We start from the raw sequence: 25,818 nt of genomic DNA, 5'->3' as shown, positions 1-25,818 counted from the left end.
TGGTCAGCAGCAGAGATATGTTGAGTTGTACTCTTCCAACCTTATCTCCACATGCAAGTCGTGTCCTTGCATATATTCAATATGTTATTGCAAAATATGAAGCCAATGACCCGGAAGTTAGCGGTATACCAGAGTGGCGTGATTGGTGGCAGGTTGAGAAGCGCTTTTTACGCTTAACCGGGGTTGTTCCGGCTTATTATACATCTTTTAATTTCTGATAATTGTTGTAATGTATTTGGTTTAAAATTAAATGAAATGATCATTTTGAAAGTGTTGATTTATGCTTGTTTGATTTGCTTCCATTTTTTGAACTCCATAGATCAGTCATCATCAAGATTGATTATTATCGCCATCACTTTGTGCATATGAACGGACAATATGGAATGAGAAGGGTTAGTAATAAGATTTGAAGCATTGAGAGATATGATGATGTTGATTATGGCACAACTTCCTAACATATATATTAATTAAAAAACAACTCAACCCACACATTGCTTAGTATAAATACATTGCATTATCTCAACTAACATGCATTTCCATTATCTCAATATATTCTCCAAACCCTAACTGCTAAAACAAACTCCAAATAAATTAACCCTCTCCTTAATCTTTCAAAACAAACTCCAAACTCCAACAAAATGAATGATATCATCCTTAAGACTCTTACTATGCTCGATCCGTACGAAGGACGCCAAAGAAGATGGCTTGACGGAAAAAGAAGAAATTGCAGACTATATGACGATATAGCAGATGCTGAACGGAACCTAATGGTCGATAAAAACACATACATGGAAATGAAATAATTAGAAAAATAAAATAATGACGATGAAACAAACCTGATAATTACAGAACGTACGTAAAGAGACGATGAAATCAACAGTGACGGCGAGAAGATAAAGCGACGATGAGAAAGAGAGAAAGAGACGATGAGAAAGTGTGTGTTTTGTGTTTGTGTTTTGTTCTTCTTTGGGTTTGTGTTTGTGTATTAAGGTTTGTGTTTTGTGGCTGCAGCAGACTTGTGTTTGTGTGGTTTATAGTATGGAAGGTATTGACAACGGTTATTAAACAACAACCGTTGTGAAATATGTTTTAACAACGGTTGTAAAAAACACCCGTTGTTAAATAAGTTTTAACAACGGGTTTCAAAAATAACCGTTGTGATTACTTTTCACTAACTTTGCGCCAATTTTGCGCCAAATTATTAACAACGGTTGTTCATGTGTGACCCGTTGTTAAAACGAATAACAACGGTTTTTATAACCATACCCGTTGTAATTGATTTTAGTAAAATTCGCGCCATACATTCTACAACGTCTATTGTGATTTTCGTGAATAATCATTGTTAAAGGGGCGTTGTAGTTGCCTGGATTTGTAGTAGTGATATATATACTAGATTTAATGTCCGAGCCATTTGGTAGAACCTTTATGAACTTAACTAAACTAAATGAAGTTGAGATGTACTTAATATAGCTGAACTAAGAGTTAATTTGTGAAAAGATTGGCTGAACTAAAGTGCATGTAGTTGAGATAAGAGCTAGACAGGCCTTGTTCTTTTCGGTTGAAAAACGCAGTGCTGAACTTAATGAGACTGAGCTGAATTGAACAGAACTATAAATGAAGTTGAGCTTAACTGAATTAGCTCAAATAAGAGTTAATTTGTGAAGTGATGAGCTGAAATGAGATGAACTGAATCAAGTTGAGCTGAATTGGAATGAAATTAAACCAGAAAGACACAAGTCCTAGTTTATAAAATGATAAACTGAATTTTATTGAACGAAGCGACCAAAATGAAAACGAAGAGCAATTGTGCATGCTATCCGTATAACACCTTTATTACTACCCAATCCTATATGACTTAGAGACTTAGAGTACCAAACAAAATAAAACGCTAAAGAGAATTTTACTTAGAAGCACTAAGATAATCTAAAGTAATTTATGCCTACTAAAAACTCTTAATAAAATAAAGAAAAGATATAATAACTTTGTGATATAGCGTAGTATAGTAATAAGTAGTGGCCTTGAAATACCATCGTTTTATTTAATTTGTTTTTTTAATGCGGACAATCATGCATTATACGGAGTACTAATCTTTTCGCTCTAAATCTAATTATCTATTTTTTTCAAATTTTGACTTGTCGGCAATTATCCCACTTTTAAAAGTGAGGAGTGACCTATGTTTGAGGTTTTCAGCTTTTACAAACCAATCTCTCTATCCCGGTCATTTGTTATACTTTTCTATTTTGGGGTGTTTGAGTTAGATTCTTCAAGCATCTACACCGTATTATAGTTAGAAGTCATCTCACAATAAAATACATATTCCACATCTACTACTTTAGTCAAATAGAAAACTCTTTAATTTCATAATCAATTTTAGTTACAATAGGATTCAAACTACATAGTATTAGCTTGTGTATAATGATTTTTAGCAGCCTAAACTCCAATATGAGATCTTTTTTTGGTTTTTCTTTCCTTTATAATTTTTAATTGTGAACTCGATTTTATACTTCGTACCATAGAAGTTATGATTACCTTTTGGGGGTATATGTACACCTCTTGAAAGCTAAACCCTTGTGATCCACCCAGGGAGTTCAGTTATGAACCTTCTCTGATAATAGTATATGGAACTCCTAAGCCCATCAATGACTCAAAGTAGATTCATCCTGCTCAACTAACTTTCGTGAATTGCTTGTCCTAGGAGCTTGAATGCCATTATAATGTGAACTTATCAAACGGACATGCCGGGGTACTTTCACTAATTTTCACCATTCTCACACGTAATCTACCGTCATGAGCTTTGGACAAGAAACCTGCATGTACACACATAGACCATGTACGAGAATTATACAGATATTTGGAAAATTAAAATCTGGATCTAGAAGTTAGTTATGACATGTTCTCTTCAACTTCTTTTAGCTAACTTTTGAAAAGATCAATTTTTTACATTCATAAAAGTTTGTATCTGTATTCACCAAATAGTACTTGAATAACACTGAGTTCAAAAAAGTTAAGATAGGTTGAAGACAACAATTTATCATCTGCGTCTCCAGAAAATGACTGATCATATTTGAACCAGCAGTCAAGCTAAAGTCACAAAGACAATATTGGACAATTACAAAAGGCTTGCCAAAATTAGAAGAATGAGAGTCGTAAAAAATTCAAGCACATACCTCAACATAAGTTCCGAAGGCTTCAAGGGCTGCCCGCCTATCTTTAACTAATGCCTTCACTTTGGCTTGCTTGAAATTAGGGACAGGATCACCATCTAACAAATAAGCTAAAAATAAAAAGGCTCAGAGTTCATCAATTGACGATCCTAACAAAAACTGAGACAGGAAACTACTATATATTATCAGTTACTATGGTCAATAAATGTAATCTATCTGTCGTAACAACTTATCGGACTGAGATAAATAGTAACCAATATTATTAGTTATGGTCTATGATAAAGATCGGTTCTTCCTATGATCGGAACTTAATTTGGGCCATGATCAAAAGGGTCAAAATCCAAACCCTTGAGAACAAGAACATCAACAAACAACAACAAAGCCTTAAGTTGGACTCAGATCACAAGAATTTTCATTGGAGACAATCAATGACGGGAAATTTTTATTCAAAGTCCTTCCGCATCATGTCGGTGGTGCAGGGTGTATGATTCACCATAAAATCATTAATCATACACTCGGTTGAAATTAAATTAACAAAGCAACAATAAAATTAAAAATCAAATCAAAAACTGAAAACAATACAATAGTTTATATATTACCCACTTATTACCATAATCATTAATCATCCACTCCATTGACATTAAATTTGAGTTCTACCATGGTTATCCAAACCCTACCTCCAAGGCTCCAATCAAAGCTAAATGTATAAAAGTCAGAGTTATTTTAAGGAAGCTAATAAAGAAAACGAACCTCAAGCTAGCCAAAAGTACAAGGATTTGAGTAGTGGCTTTACTCGGTGAAGCTAACAAGGTCCAGCTAAACCTTCATCATCATCTGAACATTAGTCACATTTCTAGTATAATATAGTAGATCAGAAGGATTATGTATGGTACATTTTTCTTTAATTAAAACAGAAAAAGAGAACAAACTTGGTAAAAAGAAAGAAGCAGGAAAACTTTGGCCCGTCTTCTTCTGACAAAGCTATACTCGGAACCACATCGACCAACCTATAAGCTCCAGAATTACACTTAGTGATTCATCAATAGGTAAAGCTACAACAAGAAAACCATGGTTACTCTTGTGAGATTCATTTTTCTTTTGCCCGGTCTCATGGTTAAGCTATTATCGACATTTTACAGATCAATGTGGACAGCGGGCCGCCCACGGGGGCGCTTGGGAGTGAAGGGGCTCGAAAACAAGCGTTTGCATTTTGTAAGGAGTCGCCACCAATTTTTATGGGAAATTGGAACCGTTCGAATACCTCGTGTCATGTCAAGACACAAAGTAGTGACATGAACACTAAGCAATCGTTACCCTTAGCATTCTATGTCTAGAATGACTCTCGTGGATGCCAATGAACACGGGTGCTCACGGAGATCTGGAGTAAGGGGTGAGGGTACGTATTAGGAAGCTCTTTTGATCGAACACCTAATCCCGCCCGCCTCGATAGCGGCCTCTACTAATGATTAGGGAGTTTATTCGTACTTGATATATCGTCGGCTATATGCATGCAATGCAACATCCACAGATTAATCCTAACATGTGAAAATTAGACTAAGTCGGTGAAACACGTAATTAGCAAACAATTGATGTCGAAGTTGGATTTAATGTTCAATTACATGTGGAAGCACACAAAACAATGAAATAAATGAAATAAATTACAATGAAGGAAATTACATTAATTACATTGGATTAGGCGGTTTATGTCGAAAGTACCTTTAAAACGGATGATTTGATAAAAAAAGAATAAAAGAATAAAACAACAAATTAACGAACAGGAATTAGCGATACTACGAATATTAGTTAATTGATACGTAAACTAATTAAACTAGGTCAAGGCAGAAAAGGAGTTCAGGGACGAAGTCGCCCCTGGAAGCGCGAAGACATCGCGCCCTTTGGAAGAGCGCGCAGCAGACGTTGCGTCATTCCAAGGACGAACTCATTTGTGAAGCCAAACTGCAATTGTTAATGTCAGTTGATGAATTTAAGGGATTGATTCAATTATTTACTCGGATGAAAGTGATTTACAGATTATTTAACATGTGATTTGAGTCATAAAACAATAAACATGAATGAGACGGAAACAAGACGGATTAATTATGTGAAGGGTCGATGTTAATGAATGAATAATTAAACTAACTAACGAATTATTAAATAAACATGATGAATGATGACGAATTAATGACGAACAATAAATAAACAGATGCAAATTTATCAACAACGAATCCCAGAAACTCAATATGAACGAATTGAACTTCTAAAACCCGAAACTTGAATTAATGACGAAAACCCGCAAATATGAATTATAAGGGATTTAAGCAGGATTTATGATTTAATAAAACATGTTAATGATGATGGTTAATATACATATGAATTATTAAACTATCATGTGAACGAATTAATGATTTAACAAAACAAAAGAAATAAATTTGAGACAATTACAGAGGACGAAGGAAGAAGAAAAAGAAGCGAGGCTGCGGCGGCCTCATGAAGAGGCGCAGCAGTGCTGCGCTCCTTTGAAGAGGCGCGGCGATTTTCGCGTCTTTTCTCGACTGTCTATCTACTGGAAATCCGCAAAACAGGTTTTAAAGACGGTTTTAGAAATCGGTTTTAATGAGTACTTTCGACATAAACCTTACAATTGTGATACGATAAATAAAATACAATAAATAAAGGAGAGATTACACCCTCAGACTTACATGTTGACGGAACGAGAAGAACTAAGAAGATCGATTAGTGATGCTCGACGCGAATGCAAGGAAAGAGTGCCCTCGTAAGAGGAAAACGATTCAAACAGATTAATTAGATTGATTGAGTGTAGTGGTCAAATTGGTCGGTCATGCAACGGAGAGGCTGGTACCCGGAAGGATCCGAGCTTACGTGGTCGAAGGTTCAAGCACGTAGGCGCCAATTAGTAAGAACAAAGTCTAGAATGCAAAGGGAGAAGAGAAGGGCGGACACTCGCGTGAGAAATATGAGGAACGAAAGCTCCTATTTATACTAATCACGTGAAGGAATAGGGTTTCGGAGACTCTTTGGAAGTGAATCTCGGAAAGATATAAAAAAGATACGTAAATCATGCAAAGAAGGGCCTGGGAAGAGGCGCAGTAGCCACTGCGTCTCTTGGAAGAGGCGCAGCAGTGCGCGCTGTTCGGGAGGTTTCCTCTTAAGAAAGATTTCCGCGTTTTAGTTATGGTAGGACGGATTTAATTTGATTATCTTTTGAATATTACGGGATATTATTTGCCAAAAGATAAAATTTGATGAATATGGAATAGAAATATCCGAACATTCGAACATTCCGACTCGGGATTTAACGACTATCGAGAAAATGGAGACGGTTTTTGACCGGACTCCGAATGTACTCTAATTATCGCCAAAACGACCGTATCGCACGTAGATGACAACTAAGAGGTTGACATTTATATTTGAGCAATCACTTGACGATAATCTTACGAACTGTCACTAACCGTTCCGCGAATCAAACATGCGGCCCAATCATCACCGGGTGGTTTGCGAGGGGTGCAGAAACGAGGTGTCTACAGAGCCCCCACTTTGACTGAGGCTTGGACAAGGCGAAAGTCAAAGTATAGCCATCAGGTCAATCGAAGATTACAACCTGACGACTATGGCGACGCGAGGCGGCTCAAGGGGTCTGAGCCAAGGACCTGTCGTCGGGAACATTTTAGAGTCTGTCGACTATCGGGGAGGGTCGTTTAAAGTCCATTAGACTACGTAAGGAGGCTCGCCAGCCATAAGAAAGAACCATACCTGAGACTTCTTCCTCGAGATGCTTCGGAGGTGCATAGGAGCTAAGGTTAAGACCTAAAGGTAATATATGAATGTGCTAGGGTGTGAGACCCTAAAGGAAAGCATTGACAGGAAGGAGGCCAAATATGAGTTCTGACCTAAAGGTAACTAAGGTTTGGGTATAGGAACTTCTGGAGAACGACACCCTGTCGAACTCGCGGGGAAACAAGAAACATTGAAAGCAAGCGGGACGTTGGTAGAAAGCTGGCGGGGAATCCGCTGCGTTGGTCTCGAGCGAATTCTGGCGAAATTTGGAAGTTGAATCTGCTTGCGTCGGTCTCAAGCGAACTCTTGTTGGGGAATACGTCGACGACTAGGAACATCTTGATCGTCGGGGGAAAGTCTTGAGCGAGCAAAGATCTTGCAAAATACTATATTTGGATAAAATGATTTGACGACTAGGAACATCTTAATCGTCACGAAAGAAAGCCTTGGGTGAGCAGTACTGCAAAATACTACTGCGCCAAAATGGTTGAGCAATACTGCGAAATACTGCTGCGCGGGATAAAATGCGGACCGGAACGAGAGGAAATCGTCGAAACGGACCAAAGTGATAAAATGTCATCGAAGAAGAGGCGCACCAAAGATGGGCCCACGAGTAACGAACTCATAACGGATTTTTTGAAAATCCATCAGGAGGGAAACAAAGGAAGAGGCGCAGCAAGAGCTGCGTCTCTTGGAAGAGCGCAGCGCTTTATTTGCGTCTGTTCCCCAATTCGGCAATTCCGCGTAAAAACGCGAAATCAGAAAGGTTTTATTTCATTTCATTCGAAACACAAATCCTTCAATTTCTCTTTCAAATCTTCACCATTTCTATCAAGGTTGGATTCAAAAGCTTGCTTGGAATATGACTAATCGAGGTATGTGCTTTAATCTTGCATTAATCATTCATTTTTGTCGAATTTTGAGCCGCGAACATTAGGGTTTTCGACCCAAATGATCGAAAATTTGGGGCTTTTTTCCCCAAATGGATTTGTCATGCCAAATTGATACTAGAAATGAGTAGTAGGCAATGTTAGGAACATAACCATGTATTTACTTCGAATTTTCATCAAGTTTTGAGCCCTTGAGCGAATTTTGAGACGGTTTCACAGCTAGATCGAAAATTGCTTCGAAAATGGCCTTAGGATTGCCCATTTGTGATGAAATTTGATAGTTGGGACCCTTGGATGATGGGTAAACTTCCTGTCATCTCGGAAATTTGGTTTGTGACAACTTTTTGCAGGACACTTTTTAGGGCATAATCGCCGTTATAGCGAAATGCTGCCGAATTTTCGACTCGAACTCGGAACTAGGCTTTGACTTTGACTTGACTTGACCCTATTCATCACATGAGTGATTGGGTTTGGCGGGAACATGGCCAAAGATGGCCGGAAAGGGGCGATTTCTGGGCCTTGAAGGCTCGAAAACTACTTAACAAGGGCTTGTCGTCATGTGACGCGGCCTGGATTTGCTTTAATCGTTGCAGGTGACGACGCTTCTTCTTCTGGGAGAGATCCCATGGAAATAGACGCCGCCGCTTTGTTGAGGAGGCGCTAGAGCGAGCCTTCACCGCCGCGGTGATGGGCTGCTGCCGCAGAGGAGATCCCCGAGGAGGAGGCTGGCCGACGAGGAGGAGATTCGAGACGGGCCCACCTCGGACGAGGGGGTCGCCACCGAGAGGTGCTCTGCGTGGCTGAGACTGGGAGAGCAGGCACCTTGTGTGGGCTGCGGAGGGTCACTTGTCCTACAGGACGGTGAAGAGCTTGGTAAATAGGAATTCCCTAACTCTTTACCTATCCTTTTCCATTTTTGTTCAAATTCCTTTTAAATTTACCCAAAACTAAAGATAGCTTTGTTTCAAATCATAATAGGAGGCCGGGAACATCCGGTCGTTCTCGGGGTATACGACGGCGATGGAGCATTACGAGCGGCTGTCGGAGGAGGAGAGAGCCATGATTGAGCGCGGAGCGTTTGGTCCTCTGGTCCGGGTTTGGAGGGATATCGTGAAGAGGAAGCTGCGGGCCAACCTTAGCCTGGTTCGCGCTTTCTTGGATCGATTCTGGGATACGACTTCCACGTTTCACCTGCCTTTCGGTGAGGTGGGAGTCACCTTGGAGGACTACGGTATGATTTCTGGTCTGCCGTGCGGGACCGAGGAGATGGTGTGGCGGAGAGGGTGGCATGAGGCGGTCGGCCGAGGCGAGGAGGTTGATCGGTGGAACCCGTCGCCGAAGGCTGTTGCGGTGCGGGTTTGGTACCCAGTACCTATGTTCGAGATTACTTTGCGGGGAAGACCCCGGCATCGATGGTGATCGATGGGAGGGAGACGGACCCTCCTCTTGTCTGACACCGAGCAGAGGGCTCGTGCCGTGGCTCTGGTGGTTCTTGTCTTCGATTTACCTCGGAGACAAGGGTGAGAGGTTGTCGACGAAGCTTCTCCCCTTTCTTTCGACCCGAGTTCCTTAGGGCGTTGGGGACCGGGTCATCTGCTGGTTTTGCGGTCCTCATCCGCTTTATGAGGGCCATGGTTCGCCCGGAGGCGATGGAGAAGGGGACTTCTCCGGCGCCGTCGGACTGGACTACTGTTGGAGGTATGAACCTTCCTTTAGATCAACGTAAATTCCTTTCTTTTATCAAAGATCGAAAGATCGTCATTGACTTACTCTGTTTTACAGGCGTGGGTATACTCTTACTTTCCGGACCTCGCGCCCAAGAGGACGGAGCCGTTGGAGAGGGCCTATCCCGTGGTGAGGGATTGGGTCATGTGCCGGACGAAAAGCAAGCGTTCTTCTCACAATGTCTACCGGCGGGATGTGAACGCCCTTCAGCTGAGCAGCGTGAGTATCCCATTTGTATTCATTCACATCTTCTCATATTTTGTTTTCAATTGATCATAGGGATGACCTTTGCCTTCATATTGTGACGGTGGGTGCCAGGACCTTGGGCGGAGTACGCTGGAGCGCCTCCCTTTGTTCTTTGAGACCCTTCGTCCTAGGAGTTCGAGTCGGCCGTTGTTGTGGACGTCGATGGGTCTGTATGGTATCCGGGCGAGCGGTTAGCTCGTCGGTGCTTCGGGGGCGCGTTGGCGGTTCCGTCGATCCTCCTAGGACGATGTTTAGGGAGCCTTCTGAGGCCGAGAGGGAGGCGGACCTGGCGGTGCCGGTGGCGACGACCTTCTTCTCCCGAGGAGGATTACTCGGCGTTCCTTTACGGGAGGTTGGCCTATTGGCCGGTAGTGGTGAGTATCCTTTGTTTTCTTGTTGATTTGATTTTGAAAATTACGACGAAGGATCATCGATTAACGAGAGTTGTTTTGTCCTTGTAGGAGGTTGAGGCGGCGGGCATCGAGCCCCCAGAGTACCCTGAGACCCTCGAGTACACCGACGCGACCGGGAGGACGACGATCTCCGAGTTACGTGACTTTGACGTAGCCGTGACGGATCGGCCTGGATGATAGCGGCAAGATCTCGATTCGGAGGGTGAGCTCCCATTTTGCATGGTTTTCGTGTAAGAACACGTTTGATCGAATTTGTTTAATTTCCGAGGATTTCTTTGAAATGCGCAGGTCGCGCCATCTCGGTTCGTGGCACTATGGAGGGTGGCCAACCGGCAGCTACGGCCATTGAGGCACTCGTCGGCGGTCGTGGGGTCGTCGGTATGAGCCTTTGTACCCATTTTTCGATCTTCTTTTTTTTTTTTTTTTGAGTTTTGGTTTTCCAATTGAGTTGATTGACGTGAGCCAATTCGTTCTTGTTTGCGGGGGTGACCGCGAGTCGGGACGAGAGTTGGCCCGGTGCTCGGGAGGAGACGGCTCGCTTGTCGAGGAGCTCGAGTTTCGGGATGCCGAGATCGCTGCTCCGATGGCGAGAGTTTTTGAGTTGGAGGGCGCCAGATAGCTTGTGTAGTTTTGTAGATTTGCACATTTTGATTTTGAAACATTTTTGGACTGGTTTGGGCGCAAGCCCCGCTTTCTTGGATTTGATTTGGTCGGGGCGCAAGCCCCGGTTGCTTGTACATCTGGACTTGTTCGGGCGCGAGCCCCCGGTTGCTTGTACATTTGCTTTTTCTTTGTATATGTGATGGCCCGAGTGCCTTTTCTTTTCTTTGGGTTGTTTGTTTGTACTGCGGGTTAGTTCTTGAACACAGTTTGGTAGATGACGGTTTACGCCGTCATGTTACCGGAATTTTCATGGACAAAATCACGCAACACATACATTTTATATACATATAAGGCCTTTAATTAGTGCAAAATGAGACTCAAAAGAAAATTAAAAAAAATGCAAAAATTTTTTAGGAAATGACCGGACGGTAGGGAGGGTTACCCAGAAAAAAAAAAAAAAATAGAAATTCATAAGTTAGAAAATGTAGCAAAAGAAATTAAGAAAATGAAATAAATATATGAAAGTTTGAATAATAAAAAAGAATTAAATGGACAATTAAATACACAAATGTGATAAAATGGCGAAAATGTCAATGTCGCCTCGAAATGCGTGCCCGCGAAATTAGGAAATCCCAAAACATGGTAAACCTCCGTAGTTTACCCAAAATAAAATCCCATAGGAATAGGAAATCACGCGTGTTATAGAATTAGGAAAGATCCAAACACGGAAATCACGGGAGTGAGCACTGGGAAGAGGCGCACACAGACACTGCGTCCCTTTGAAGAGGCGCAGCAGTGCCGCCACTGTTCCCGAGAGGGGTTTGTTCGACGGGTTTTGGAAAATGAAGCAAATTAGTATAAATAGAAAGCGCTGCCGAAGCTTTGAATCATATAATTCTTCCGTCTTTTCTTCGTCGCTTCTCCTAAAATTCCTAAAATAAATTTTCAAGAGAAAATTATCATCATGAATACTTTGGAGGTTCGCTTGAAGGAATGGACTAATGAGTTTTCGAACATGGAAAAGCACGACATGGGTGCTTATAATCTTGGGTCTTTATTGAGTTTGAAACTCATCAAGGTAGTGAAACCGTTCTTAGATGCTTGCCTTGATTATTGGGATCCAAATTATCATGTATTCGCCTTTCCAGGAGATGATATTTGTCCTTTTCCGGAGGAAATTGCTGCTATTGGCGGTTGGGACCCCGAACACTTACCTGCCATCCCTTCTACTGCTCAAGGGTATAAGAGTAAGTTCAGAGATTTGCTTGGACTGACTAGACTCGAGGTAGATCGCCTTGTTACGTCGAAAGGCGTGCGGATGTTGGATTTTATAGACCGATTCATCAACAGGGCCGACCCTACCGTCTCTTATGTTGCTAGAAGGAGAGCATTTGGCTTCTGTTTGTTGCATGTGTATGTCTTTCAGGGACATGTTGACGAGGATTTGAGAGGTGATCCTCGCCTTTTGAGCCTTATTGAGCAAATGGAGCTGCGCAGGAGCCCAGCTTGTCTGTGCTTAGGGGAGATCATTTTGGGTTTGGACAATAGGAAATCCAACCGCGATCTACCGTTCTTGGGAAGTCCCGTTATCCTACAGGTAAAAGACATCTCTTTTTTTCTTCTTTCTTTTCGTTTTTTTTTTTTTTTTTTTTTTTTTTTTTTTTTTTTTTTTTTTTTTTTTTTGTTTTTTTTTTTTTTTTTGGTGTCTAATACCTGTCTTGGTAGGTTTGGCTCATGGAACGGCTCCGATTGCTTGAGCCCCCAGTTCATGCACTTTCCTATCATGCTCGTATGATTTCGATGAGGACGAGGTTGTACATGGTGGATTTCACTCAGTCCTGTGACTATTGGAAGAACAAGTCAAGGCGATGACGGCCCTTTGATCGTGTGGGTTGTACGTGGTGGCACCTCAAGTCACATCACGGGGTGTCTTCTTTGGATCCTACTAGGTCCGTGCGCATCCCTGGATTGGAGTTTATGGTGTGCATCTTCCCTGAGAGGTTGTTGAGGCAAGTTGGGTTGAAGCAGATGATCCCTAGGCTTGACACCGTCCCGCAGATTGCCATGGCGTTGACTACCGAGAGCCGAAGAGAGTGGGCTATGAAATGGGCCCAGAGAAATATGTGGTTCCTGAGCTTCTCCTCCAATGCTTTGTGGGTGTCGGACTCTTATCTGAGGTGGAGGAAGGCTGCAACTTTGGAAGAGCGCGAAAGACTGAGGAAGCGCGAGCCCGTTGATTACAAGGTGCGCGATGGAGAGAAAGAGAAAGAGAAGCATCGATCGAAGGAGAAGAAGAAGCCGCTTTCAAGTCATTCATCCTTGAAGAAATCAAAGACTACTCTGTCGCAGAGATGGTGGTTGACAAGAACGGGAGGGTCAGGCCTCGAGAAAGACCGTTGGTGATTAGGTCTGAAGTGGTGCAAGAGCGCCCGGCTCGAGGTCGTGACAAGAAATATGACAAGAACGACAAGGGCAAGGGAAAGATGGAGGAATAGCCCAAGTCTTAGTTATTATTATTTGATTATTATTTATTATTGTTGTAATAAAAAGGAGGGATTTTTAGAATCCTAGCCTATCTATTTTTATTATTTGTCGTACTATTATTAGAAATTGGATGAAATAAAAAGGTTAAATGGTTATGAAACCGTTGGCATTTTCTTTAATTATTCTTGTCGAATTTCAGATGCGACGCAAATGTCCTTCTATTTACATTTATTTTATATGTAATGGCGGGTTGAATCCCGTGAAGGATTGCCTACGTATTCACTTAAAGAAAGCGAAATCAAACCCTTGCGCGTAGTTCGAGTAAATGTAAAAGAATAATTGTTCGAAGCAAGAGCTTGTAATGAACATAGAAAATAAGCATGAGCTTTGCTTACTCGGGAGGTGCGAATTTCCAGTTTGTTTGATGATATGAGGATGACAAGTTTGCCAAGATGCAAGAGCATAGTGACATTCAAATGGGCCAGGGGCCGTTTATTTAGTGCCACAAGAGCGACACGTAGGTTTACGCGAGGCGCGTTTCTGTTCTATCCTAGGCATAGTATCGTTTCAGTTGGTCGAGATTTGTGGGGTTTGAGAACTCGTTCCCATCTAGGTCTGTGATTCTAACCGCACCCCCTGGGAGTATGGACTTGACTAGATATGGTCCGGCCCAATTAGGTTTGAATTTCCCTCTCGGGTCGACAGGTAAAAGAGCTCTAACCGATTTGAGAACTAAATCTCCTTCTTTGATGTTTCTTGGCCTAACTCTCTTGTTGAAAGCTCGTTTGATGCGTGCTTGATATGTTTGGACATTATGTAAGGCACGTAGCCTACGTTCATCCAAGAGGATGAGCTCTTCATATCTATCCCTCTTCCAATCGGCTTCCGGGATTTGACTTTCTAGCAGAATACGCAAGGATGGTATTTCTAACTCAACTGGTTGTACGGCTTCCATGCCGTAGGTCAAATAGAAAGGAGTAGCCCCCGGTGGGCGTCCCCGACGACGTACGATACCCCACAACAAAGCGAAGGGTATTTTGCTTGGCCAATCTCTATAATTGTCAGTCATTTTCTTGAGGATCGTGACGACATTTTTGTTAGCAGCCTCTACCGCGCCGTTAGTCTGTGGTCGATAGGGCGAGGAGTGGTGATGCTTGATTTTGTACTTGGCTAACAACTGTTCGGTTTCGGCTTGGAAGTGGGACCCATTATTGCTAATGATTTCATGTGGGCAACCATATCGACAGATGATGTTGTTTTGTATGAACTTTGCCACATTTTTAGCTGTAAGAGCGGTGTAGGAAGCCGCTTCTACCCACTTGGTGAAGTAGTCAATCGCTACTAGGATGAAACAGTGACCTCCTGTTCCTACGGGGTTATTTTCCCAATTATATCAATTCCCCATGCGGAGAATGGCCAAGGAGATGTCATCGTATAGAGCAACGAAGGAGGGACATGTTGTACGTTCGAAGATTTGTGATTGTGGCAATGCCTCACATATTTGATGCAATCGGATTCCATTGTGGTCCAATAGTACCCTAGACGTGTGATTTTCTTTGCCATCATAGGCCCACTCATGTGAGGACCGCATTCTCCGTCGTGGACTTCCTCCATCACCTTTCGTGCCTGTGAATGATCAAGGCAACGTGGGACTACACCAAGAGGTGTTCTTTTGTACAATTCTCCTTGCATCAGGATGTATTGGGAAGCTAGCAGGCGTATAGCTCGTTGTCCCCTTTTGTCCATTTCTGGTGGATAAGTGCCGTTAAGCTTGAAGTTTAGGATTGCTTGGAACCAGGGTTCTTGTGCGATTTCTTCTTCATCGGTAATTTGATGGACATACGCCGGCTCCGACCGTCGTTCAATGCATAAAGGCATTTCCATCATGTAATCTGGCATGTTTATCAAAGATGCAAGTTTCGCAAGAGCGTCTGCAAATTGATTTTCCTCTCGAGGTAGGTGTAAGTAGGTTACATGATCGAAGAATTGAGCCACTTGGTCTATCCTAGCCTGATAGGGTGCAAGGCTTTCACTTCGGATTTTCCAGGATCCCGTAACTTGGTTGATGATCAGTGACGAATCCCCGTGCACTCGTAGGTTTTTGATACCTAAGCTTACTGCCGCTTGTAGTCCAATGAGACAAGCTTCATACTCTGCCGCGTTGTTTGTCACCTCGAAGTCGAGTTTTGACAAAGAATCGGTGTATGCTCACCTTCGGGAGAAATGAGCAACACTCCTATCCCAAATCCTCTTAGGTTTGATGCTCCATCAAAGTAAAGATCCCAAGATTCTACATCAGTTTGAAGTATATCCTCGTCGGGAAATGACCAAGTATCTATGGTTTGTGCGTCGTTGATGGGATTTTCTGCGAAGAATTCGGCGACGGCGCGACCCTTTATTACTTTTAGTGGCACATATTTGAGGTCAAATTCGGAGAGCATCATGGTCCATCTTGCCAGACGTCCGTTGAGAACGGGTTTCTCGAAGAGGTATTTATTTGGATCCATTTTGGAGAATATCTTGACAGAGTAGCTAAGCATGTAGTGACGTAGCTTCTTTGTTGCCCACACAAGAGCGAGGCATGTCCTTTCGAGTTGTGAATATTTGCACTCGTATTCCAAGAACTTCTTACTTAGATAGTAAATAGCTCTTTCTTCACTTCCTACGATTTGAGCTAGCATAGCACCCATGGCGATTTCGATTCTTGCATGAGATATAAACCAAGAGGTTGATCTCGTTGTGGTGGCATGAGCACCGGTGGTTTAGCCAATATCTCCTTGATTTCGTCGAACGCCTTTTTGACAATCATCGTCCCACATGGTGTGGTCTGTTTTCTTGAGCTTCTTGAAGATAGGCTCGCAAATCATAGTAAGTTTCGATATGAATCGACTTATGTATTGCACTTTTCCCAGGAATCCTCGACTTCTTTTCTGTTTGAGGTTGTGGCATTTCGATCGAGCTTTGATTTTGGAAGGATCTATCTCTATGCCTCGTTGGCTAACGACGTACCCTAGGAGTTTGCCGGATGTCACCCCAAATGTGCATTTCGAGGATTGAGTCTCATGTTGTACTTTCGTAGCCTTGCGAAGAACTTGCGAAGGTTCGCAATATGTCCCTCTCTTTCCTTGGATTTGACGATCATGTCATCCACATATACCTCGACTTCTTTATGCATCATGTCATGTAGGAGTGTAGTCGCGGTGCGTTGGTATGTAGCCCCGGCGTTGATCAGTCCGAACGGCATTACTGTGTAGCAATAGGTTCCCCATTGGGTGACGAACGCGGTCTTATGCATGTCTTCCATGGCCATTTTGATTTGGTTATAACCCGCATATCCATCCATGAAGGATAGTAATGCATGGTCTGCAGTATTGTCTACCAATATGTCGATGTGAGGTAGAGGGAAGTCGTCTTTTGGGCTTGCTTTGTTCAAATCCCTAAAGTCAACACAAACTCGGATTCTCCCATCCTTTTTGGGCACGGGTACTATGTTAGCTACCCAATCAGAATACTCGGAAACTTTGATGAACCCGCTTTGAATTGTTTGTCGACTTCTTCCTTAATCTTGAGCCCTCTGTTCTCATTCGTCAAGCTTCGTTTCACAGTTTGAAACCGGCTTAATCGGAATCCTATGTTCGGCGATATCCCGTCGATCCCTGGCATGTCTTTGTAGGACCAAGCGAAAACGTCTTTGAATTCATTTAGGAGGTCTATGAAATCGGTTCTTTCGGTTGAGCTCAAGGTAGTCCCTATCCTAAGTTCTTTGGGTTCTAGTTCGGTTCCAACATTGATGGGTTCGGTGTCCTCAATTACAGGTCCCCCTTCCCCTTCCCGTAGTATTTCTTTGGCTACGTAGGGAGGTATTTCGGTCAAGTCCGGGTTTTGGTCATCCTCGGTATCATCATAAACAGAATTGCACTCAAGATAACGCAAAGAGTAAGCGTAACCCGATTTATTCATATTAAGATTTGAGTAAAGTTGAAACAAAGAGGCCAACTGATCCAAGGATAGTGGCGGCAAAGGGACAAGAATTGGGGCATTTCCCGAACTACGTGACTACTCGAAAATAAGCTAGGAGAGACGAGGGAGTGGGGATGACGACAGGAGTAGACTCTCAACGACTCCTCTAGACTCGACTCGACTCCGACTCCGACTCGATTCGAATTCGTCGTCTTCCGGTTCTTCTTTGAACATCTCTCCTTCTCCGGTGGTGAGCTTGAAGAGTCTTCCTTGATTGTTGGTCCATTTGATTGATTTTCTCCACCCTTTCTCGCCGCTTGGTGTCGATTTCGTGATCAAAGCGGTGGGGTTGAAGCGATCGTCTTGAAGTATCGTAGTAATGATCTCATCTGCGCGCCCTAACAAATCGGTCCTCTCCAAACAGGAGGCTAACGGCTTGTTCGTCTAAGCAAGGTGCTTGACGGGTTTTGACGGTAGGAACCGCTTTTCGGAGGGATGAAGTAGCAATCGTGAAAGATCTCGATTCCGGCTAACTTCCTCTCGAGGTAATGCCAAGGTTCGGGAAATCCATGAAAGAGTTCTGAACTTCCTTCTTGGACGAAGTATCCATTGAGGGTAGGAAGATATGGCCTCATTTGGACTCCTACATACTTGCGGTTTTGGACTTGGGCGAGCATTTCGAGAACTTCTTCTATTGTGGGTTTGTACCCTAGTCCAAGTGGTATTCTTGATGAGTTGCCTTTCTTGTATGGCGCGAAGGTGTTTTTCCGAATCGGGTTCAAAGGCATTCAGGAAGTATCCTTGGTTTTTGAGAATGTGGTTGACCACCAAGTTGGAGTAGGGATCATAGTATAAGGGTGCCAACTCACTTTCTATGACATTTACACTTTGGAAGCCCCCAAGTTCGTATATGGGATCCGCAAGGACTTGATTATTTGATTGCTTCTCGATTATAGCCTTAATGGGTGACGAAGTGATTGTCACAACCTTGCCATTTAGTGGGATCTTGATCTTTTGATGAAGGGTGGATGTTCTTGCTTTAGAAGCATGAATCCAAGGCCTTCCAGAAGTATGTTGAATGAAGCTTCGATGTCCACTATTTGGAAGTTAACCTTTCGTTCGATTGGTCCTGTTGCTATGGTTAGATTGGCAAGTCCTACCACTTTTCGTCGTGTACCGTCATATGCCCGTACACCTTGATTTGTAGGAGTCCAGTCCGACTCTTTCATGCCTAGTTTGTATGCCGTTTTGAGGGGTATGACATTGACCGCGGAGCCATCATCTACCAAGGTCATTGGCACATTCTTCTTTAGACAGATGACGGTGATGTATAAGCGAGGTTGTATTTGGCGCCAAAAGGTGGCAAGTCTTCATCCGAGAAAGTAACAGGGTTACTTAATTTCTGGGGGATTCTTGGAAGACCAAGTTGACTACATCTTCAGGAGTAGAGTTATGTGCCACATTCAATTTGGCCAAAGCTTGCAGTAAAGCTTGGCGGTGTGGAAATGAGCTTGCCACTAGTTGCCAGACCGAAAGATCAGCCTTGGTTCTTTGTAATTGCTTGAGCAAATGGTCAGTGGGGTCATCTTCGTTGTCATTTGGTGTGATGACATTGGTTGGACCGTTTTGAGTAGTGTTTTGGTATGGACGACCCGAGCGAGTTAGGTGATCCACATCTTGGTCTTCGCCATTTTGGACTATTTCCTTGACTAAGGAGTTTTCAATGAGGTATTCATCTTCATCGTCATCGGCCCAAACCCCATTGATTGCGGCTAGTTCCCTCATCCTCATGATGTTACTTTCTAGTTGTATGATTTGATCGACTAGTTTATCGACCACGGCGACTACTTCTTGCATAGTGGCATTTGGAGCGAAGATCAATGGTACGCGTTCTTTAGGTGTTGCATTGGGATCGCGTAAGATCATTACCATGCTTTCTAATTCCCACACTTGTCTATCTACACTTCTTGCCCAAGCGATGAAGTCGGAAATGGTGGGGGAGATGGTAGAGTAGAGTCCTTCTTTCTCAATTGCCTGAATTTCATCCTCGGCGGGAGAAATGAGATGTGAGCAATCTAAGGTAGATTCATCACTTGTAATCACTAGAACTCCAAGAGGATTCTCGAGTGTTATTAGGCTTACCTCCTGGTGGAATTGGAAGTCGACCATCTTCGATCATATCTTGAAGCACGTGTTTTAACTTGTAGCATTTTTCGGTGTCGTGCCCCTTACCCCTATGGTATTCACGAGAGGAATTTTCGTCCCAGAATTTGGACTTCCTTTCGGGCTCGGGAGTAGGTCCAATGGGTTGGAGTTTGCCTTGCTTCACTAGCCTTTTTAGAGCATTGGAGTATGTATCCCCAAGGTTTGTGAACTTCCTTGGTGGGCTAGTTTTCTTGGATGGTTCGAGAAGGTTAACTTCGTCGGTCTTGCTAGTAGAGCCGTATGAACGACTTGTGGACCCTTGATATCCTCGACCTACCGTTTTGGACAAGAGCCCTTTGCGGATGTCATCTTCAATTCGTGTCCCCAACACGGTTAAGTCTTTGAAAGTCTTGATGTTTTGATATCTCAAATGGTTGGCATATATGGGCTTGAGATTGTCCACGAACTTCTCCACAAGAGTGGCCTCATCCGGGCGTTCTACTAGTTGAGTACTAGTCTTCCTCCACCTACTTAGAAAGTCGGTGAATCCTTCTTTGTCATTCTGGGTAAGAACCTCTAGAGTGCGCATATTGACTTGGATTTCGGCGTTATCCGCATATTGTTTTGAAAATTCGATCGCGGCGTCCTCCCAAGTAGCGACCTTCTTGTGATCTAGGGTATAGAACCATTGCTTCGGGATGGTGTCGAGAGATGAAGGAAAGATCCTTAAGAACATCTCGGGTTTAATGCCTTTGATAGACATGTAATCTTTGAAAGCTCGGATGTGGTTTAAAGGGTTCTCGTGTCCTTTGAACTTAGGGATATCCGTCATGCTAAAGTTAGTGGGCAATTTGGAATTGACGGCTTCATACTTACGATTGTTCTCCTTGTAAATGTCATCCCCCTTAAGGTACATCAATTGCTCCTCTAGGTATTGGAGTCTTTTCTCAGCTGCGGTCATCCCCATGGGAGGACTTTCATCCTTAGACTCGTCATCGGAAAATTGTAGTACTTCACCTTTAATGGGAGGCAACCTTCCCTCTACGTCAAAGATACGGCCTTCGATGAGCTCGAGGCGGTCATAGGTTTGGTTTTGGGTAACTTGCATTTGGGGGTAGCGGCTAGGATTCGATCACTATTCTCTTGAAGTTGCTGGAGGTTCGTATCATCACTTGACCCAGGCATCTTGGAAACTGGACAAGAGATCGGCGACGAATCAAGACACGATTCGACCATTCTATCACACTTGCTAAAAGAGGAAAAGACTTGACTCATGAAGTGGGTGTGTGCCACTTGTGTCGAGTGAGTTTTGAAGAAAGACAAGGTCTTTGAAAATGTGTGTCCTAGCCAACTGTAGTGTAGTTGTAGGAGTGGACTCGAAGTGAGGTTTTGAAATGGGCTTGTGGCCCGAATTTTGACACGACAAACGGACAGAGTTTTGACCGGATTTTTGTACTAATTAAAGGCCCTATTTTCGAAATTCTTGATTGAAAACGGGTTTTGATTTTTTGAAAGTTCGTCATGGTTTTGTTTAGAATGGTGATCACATAAGGTTTGCACATTTATACAAGCATTATAACGGGATCTTTGAGTGCGTTTAGAAGGGTTTTGGTTTAAAGGGTAGGTTGCCATACCGAACCATCAAACCCGAAGTCTGTGGAGAGGCTCGTGCCAAACAAGAGTAAGGCCGATTCCTAGTCCATTTCCTCAAGTAGTGAAGGCCCTTGATACAAACAAGAGTAAGCATCATGGTATGGATGACGTCAATCGCTATCCATCTTTAGGCCCAAATAAGAATTAGGACCGTTTAGACGGGACGATTGGTCGAATGGGTTGGGTTGGGCCTAGGAAGGCCGAATAAACGGTCTAGGAAGACCGAGTTATGAGAACCGACAATTGTCTTGTACAAACTTATTCCCTAACCTTGTTCAAGTTTCACCCTAGCTACACGTAAGTGTATACTCCCAATGAGTCGCCAAACCGTGGACAGCGGGCCGCCCACGGGGCGCTTGGGAGTGAAGGGGCTCGAAAACAAGCGTTTGCATTTTGTAAGGAGTCGCCACCAATTTTTATGGGAAATTGGAACCGTTCAATACCTCGTGTCATGTCAAGACACAAAGTAGTGACATGAACACTAAGCAATCGTTACCCTTAGCATTCTATGTCTAGAATGACTCTCGTGGATGCCAATGAACACGGGTGCTCACGGAGATCTGGAGTAAGGGGTGAGGGTACGTATTAGGAAGCTCTTTTGATCGAACACCTAATCCCGCCCGCCTCGATAGCGGCCTCTACTAATGATTAGGGAGTTTATTCGTACTTGATATATCGTCGGCTATATGCATGCAATGCAACATCCACAGATTAATCCTAACATGTGAAAATTAGACTAAGTCGGTGAAACACGTAATTAGCAAACAATTGATGTCGAAGTTGGATTTAATGTTCAATTACATGTGGAAGCACACAAAACAATGAAATAAATGAAATAAATTACAATGAAGGAAATTACATTAATTACATTGGATTAGGCGGTTTATGTCGAAAGTACCTTTAAAACGGATGATTTGATAAAAAAAGAATAAAAGAATAAAACAACAAATTAACGAACAGGAATTAGCGATACTACGAATATTAGTTAATTGATACGTAAACTAATTAAACTAGGTCAAGGCAGAAAAGGAGTTCAGGGACAGAAGTCGTCCTGGAACAGGCGCAGCAGACACTGCGCCCTTTGGAAGAGGCGCAGCAGACGCTGCGTCTGTTCCAAGGACGAACTCTGGCTGTGAAGCCAAACTGCAATTGTTAATGTCAGTTGATGAATTTAAGGGATTGATTCAATTATTTACTCGGATGAAAGTGATTTACAGATTATTTAACATGTGATTTGAGTCATAAAACAATAAACATGAATGAGACGGAAACAAGACGGATTAATTATGTGAAGGGTCGATGTTAATGAATGAATAATTAAACTAACTAACGAATTATTAAATAAACATGATGAATGATGACGAATTAATGACGAACAATAAATAAACAGATGCAAATTTATCAACAACGAATCCCAGAAACTCAATATGAACGAATTGAACTTCTAAAACCCGAAACTTGAATTAATGACGAAAACCCGCAAATATGAATTATAAGGGATTTAAGCAGGATTTATGACGAATAAAACATGTTAATGATGATGGTTAATATACATATGAATTATTAAACTATCATGTGAACGAATTAACAGACGAACAAAACAAAAGAAATAAATTTGAGACGAATTACAGAGGACGAAGGAAGAAGAAAAGAAGCAGGAACTGCGGCAGCCTCATGAAGAGGCGCAGCAGGTGCTGCGCTCCTTTGAAGAGGCGCAGCAGTTGCTGCGTCTTTTCTCGACTGTCTATCTACTGGAAATCCGCAAAACAGGTTTTAAAGACGGTTTTAGAAATCGGTTTTAATGAGTACTTTCGACATAAACCTTACAATTGTGATACGATAAATAAAATACAATAAATAAAGGAGAGATTACACCCTCAGACTTACATGTTGACGGAACGAGAAGAACTAAGAAGATCGATTAGTGATGCTCGACGCGAATGCAAGGAAAGAGTGCCCTCGTAAGAGGAAAACGATTCAAACAGATTAATTAGATTGATTGAGTGTAGTGGTCAAATTGGTCGGTCATGCAACGGAGAGGCTGGTACCCGGAAGGATCCGAGCTTACGTGGTCGAAGGTTCAAGCACGTAGGCGCCAATTAGTAAGAACAAAGTCTAGAATGCAAAGGGAGAAGAGAAGGGCGGACACTCGCGTGAGAAATATGAGGAACGAAAGCTCCTATTTATACTAATCACGTGAAGGAATAGGGTTTCGGAGACTCTTTGGAAGTGAATCTCGGAAAGATATAAAAAAGATACGTAAATCATGCAAAGAAGGGCCTGGGAAGAGGCGCAGCAGCCACTGCGTCTCTTGGAAGAGGCGCAGCAGGTGCCGCGCCTGTTCCCAGGAGGTTTCCTCCTGCTTAAGAAAGATTTCCGCGTTTTAGTTATGGTAGGACGGATTTAATTTGATTATCTTTTGAATATTGCGGGATATTATTTGCCAAAAGATAAAATTTGATGAATATGGAATAGAAATATCCGGAACATTCCAGAACATTCCGACTCGGGATTTAACAGCTATCAGAAAATGGAGACGGTTTTTGACCCGGACTCCGAATGTACTCTAATTACTGCCAAAACGACCGTATCGGCACGTAGATGACAACTAAGAGGTTGACATTTATATTTGAGCAATCACTTGACGATAATCTTACGAACTGTCACTAACCGTTCCGCGAATCAAACATGCGGCCCAATCATCACCGGGTGGTTTGCGAGGGGTGCAGAAACGAGGTGTCTACAATCAATACATTGCCTTTAACTTCCATGTTCAGTCACTAATACAGTCAGATGCAATAAAGCAAATACCTTGACCAGGATAGATAATGTACTTCAAGGGCTCGATGCCCATTGCAGGTCCAATCGTGTTCGTTATTCCTGCAATCCAATAATTCCCACCACAGAGCACCTCCCTTACCCCCTCTTGACCGAAGATTAATCACTACAGGTATCCGGCAAAACGAAATAACATTAAACCCATGCCAACTGACTTCGCTTCACTCTCCATTTGCTTCCAATTGAAGCCCAGCTGCAATGAAGTAACAATTTGCCACATTATTCTAAAATACAAAAAATCAGAGTTTAGGTTAGGTTAGGCTAATAAGATTACTACATTAAGTTATTAAGGAAAAAGTGGGAGGAAATTAGAGGGATTGAATTAGGATGTGGGGAGATACCTAGTGTGAATAAATGGGGCGGAGGAGATTAAAGATTTGTGATGTCATGCATTGATGAATCAATCAGTGTAACCCCAAAATGATAAATCAATGAAAAAATATATCATGCGTTATGGGAAAGGGAAACAAAACACCAAATAAACGGAAGAATGAGTACGACAGCAAGAACAATCCGGTTATTTATGAGAATCTTTGAGTAACACTTGAGTGTTCCAGTGTGCTACAAGAGCCAAACTATTAAGAAAGAGTTCATCAAATTGAACTTGATCTTACCAAGACTGAACAAATCTCAGGTGGAAGATGTTTTCGAGATGTATCGTCACATCTTCCTTATTGCAACCACAAGATGGTGGCGGTCAAGTCACTAACAAAGCAAACATGATAAATTGGCATACTTGCTCCAATTCAACAGAATGAGACACCAGAGAATCCAAATATGATTCCAATACACTTACACTTCCTCCACTTCTACTCAATCCTTCCGAAAAACAATACTCCTCTACGCGAAACTTTTGATATCGATTTTAAGTTTTGACCAATCAAATTTCTATAGTGTCAGATTTCAGAAGTTAGGGTTAGCAAATTGAATAGCTGAGACAAATTAAATCCCGTAAGCTACGAAACCTAAATTTATTAATGAAATCGAATTAACAGTATAGAAGATGAAGTAATAAAATTAAAATTAGGGTTTAGGAGATGATAATTACCTAGCATTTGAGACTGTAAGTCTATAACCAATGTCCCATGATTAGTTATTCGAATTCTAATTGATATGAACATTACTGCTGCTAATTGATATCAATTATAGAAATCCCATGATTAGGAATCCCATGATTAGGTAAGTCAAATTTGTGTTTGTTTCTGATTTCGGGTTTCTGCAATCCACGATTCAATTTGGATTTAATTACCAACAGAAACAACAAATAACAGTGTTGAAATACGGAGTAGTTCATTACTCTTTTCCCCTCTTAACATCTTCACATTGTGACCATAAGCAAAACTTACAAGTTACAAATGAACAAAACCCTTCTTAATTCAACTCAAACATTGAAAATTTTACAAAAGCTCACCTCGTTTTTGAACATGGCCATTGACCATCGTTATGTCGCCAACGGTCTAACCCTCTTTCACCGTCTCCGTTAAAACACACCATGATACAGATAACCAACCAGAAAACTAAGATAATACCCACTCCATTTGAACAACAAATCCAAATAAAATCCGAAAAACAAAACTCAAACAAATAACAATGGGTCAATCAAGTTAAATTAAGCCAAAAAACACTTTAATCTTGGTAATGTTGTAAGTTTGAGTTAATAAATATGATACCTTCAAGTGTAACACCTATGGAATATCTTGCGGTCTTGATAAGCAACTCTTCGCTGTTGTCTTGTCCTCAAATTAATGTTGTTGATTCTTGAATCAAATTCCGTCGCCGCTAAAACCGCAGAGGCTTCCGAAGATTGATTCACATATGAGGGTTTGTGGAGGAAGGAAGTAAGGAAAGTGTGCCATCAATGCCGATTTTGACAGAGGTGAAATATTGAGGGGCATGATCAGT

General features: G+C 42.3%; 1 long non-coding RNA gene across 1 annotated transcript; it reads right to left on the bottom strand.

Moving 5' to 3' along the window:
- Positions 1-2,550: 2,550 nt before the first annotated feature.
- Positions 2,551-25,496, bottom strand: LOC141633150 (uncharacterized). The gene is made up of 5 exons (XR_012537953.1): positions 25,328-25,496; positions 23,890-24,109; positions 3,915-4,171; positions 3,168-3,274; positions 2,551-2,807 (listed from the first exon to the last, which is right to left on the bottom strand). It is a non-coding gene; the product is annotated as an uncharacterized LOC141633150 (long non-coding RNA).
- Between the last annotated feature and the right edge of the window lie 322 nt (positions 25,497-25,818).

This window comes from Silene latifolia, chromosome Y, assembly GCF_048544455.1.
Source record: "Silene latifolia isolate original U9 population chromosome Y, ASM4854445v1, whole genome shotgun sequence".
NCBI classification, from domain to species: domain Eukaryota; kingdom Viridiplantae; phylum Streptophyta; class Magnoliopsida; order Caryophyllales; family Caryophyllaceae; genus Silene; species Silene latifolia.
This window is presented reverse-complemented; position numbering and strand designations above follow the sequence as displayed.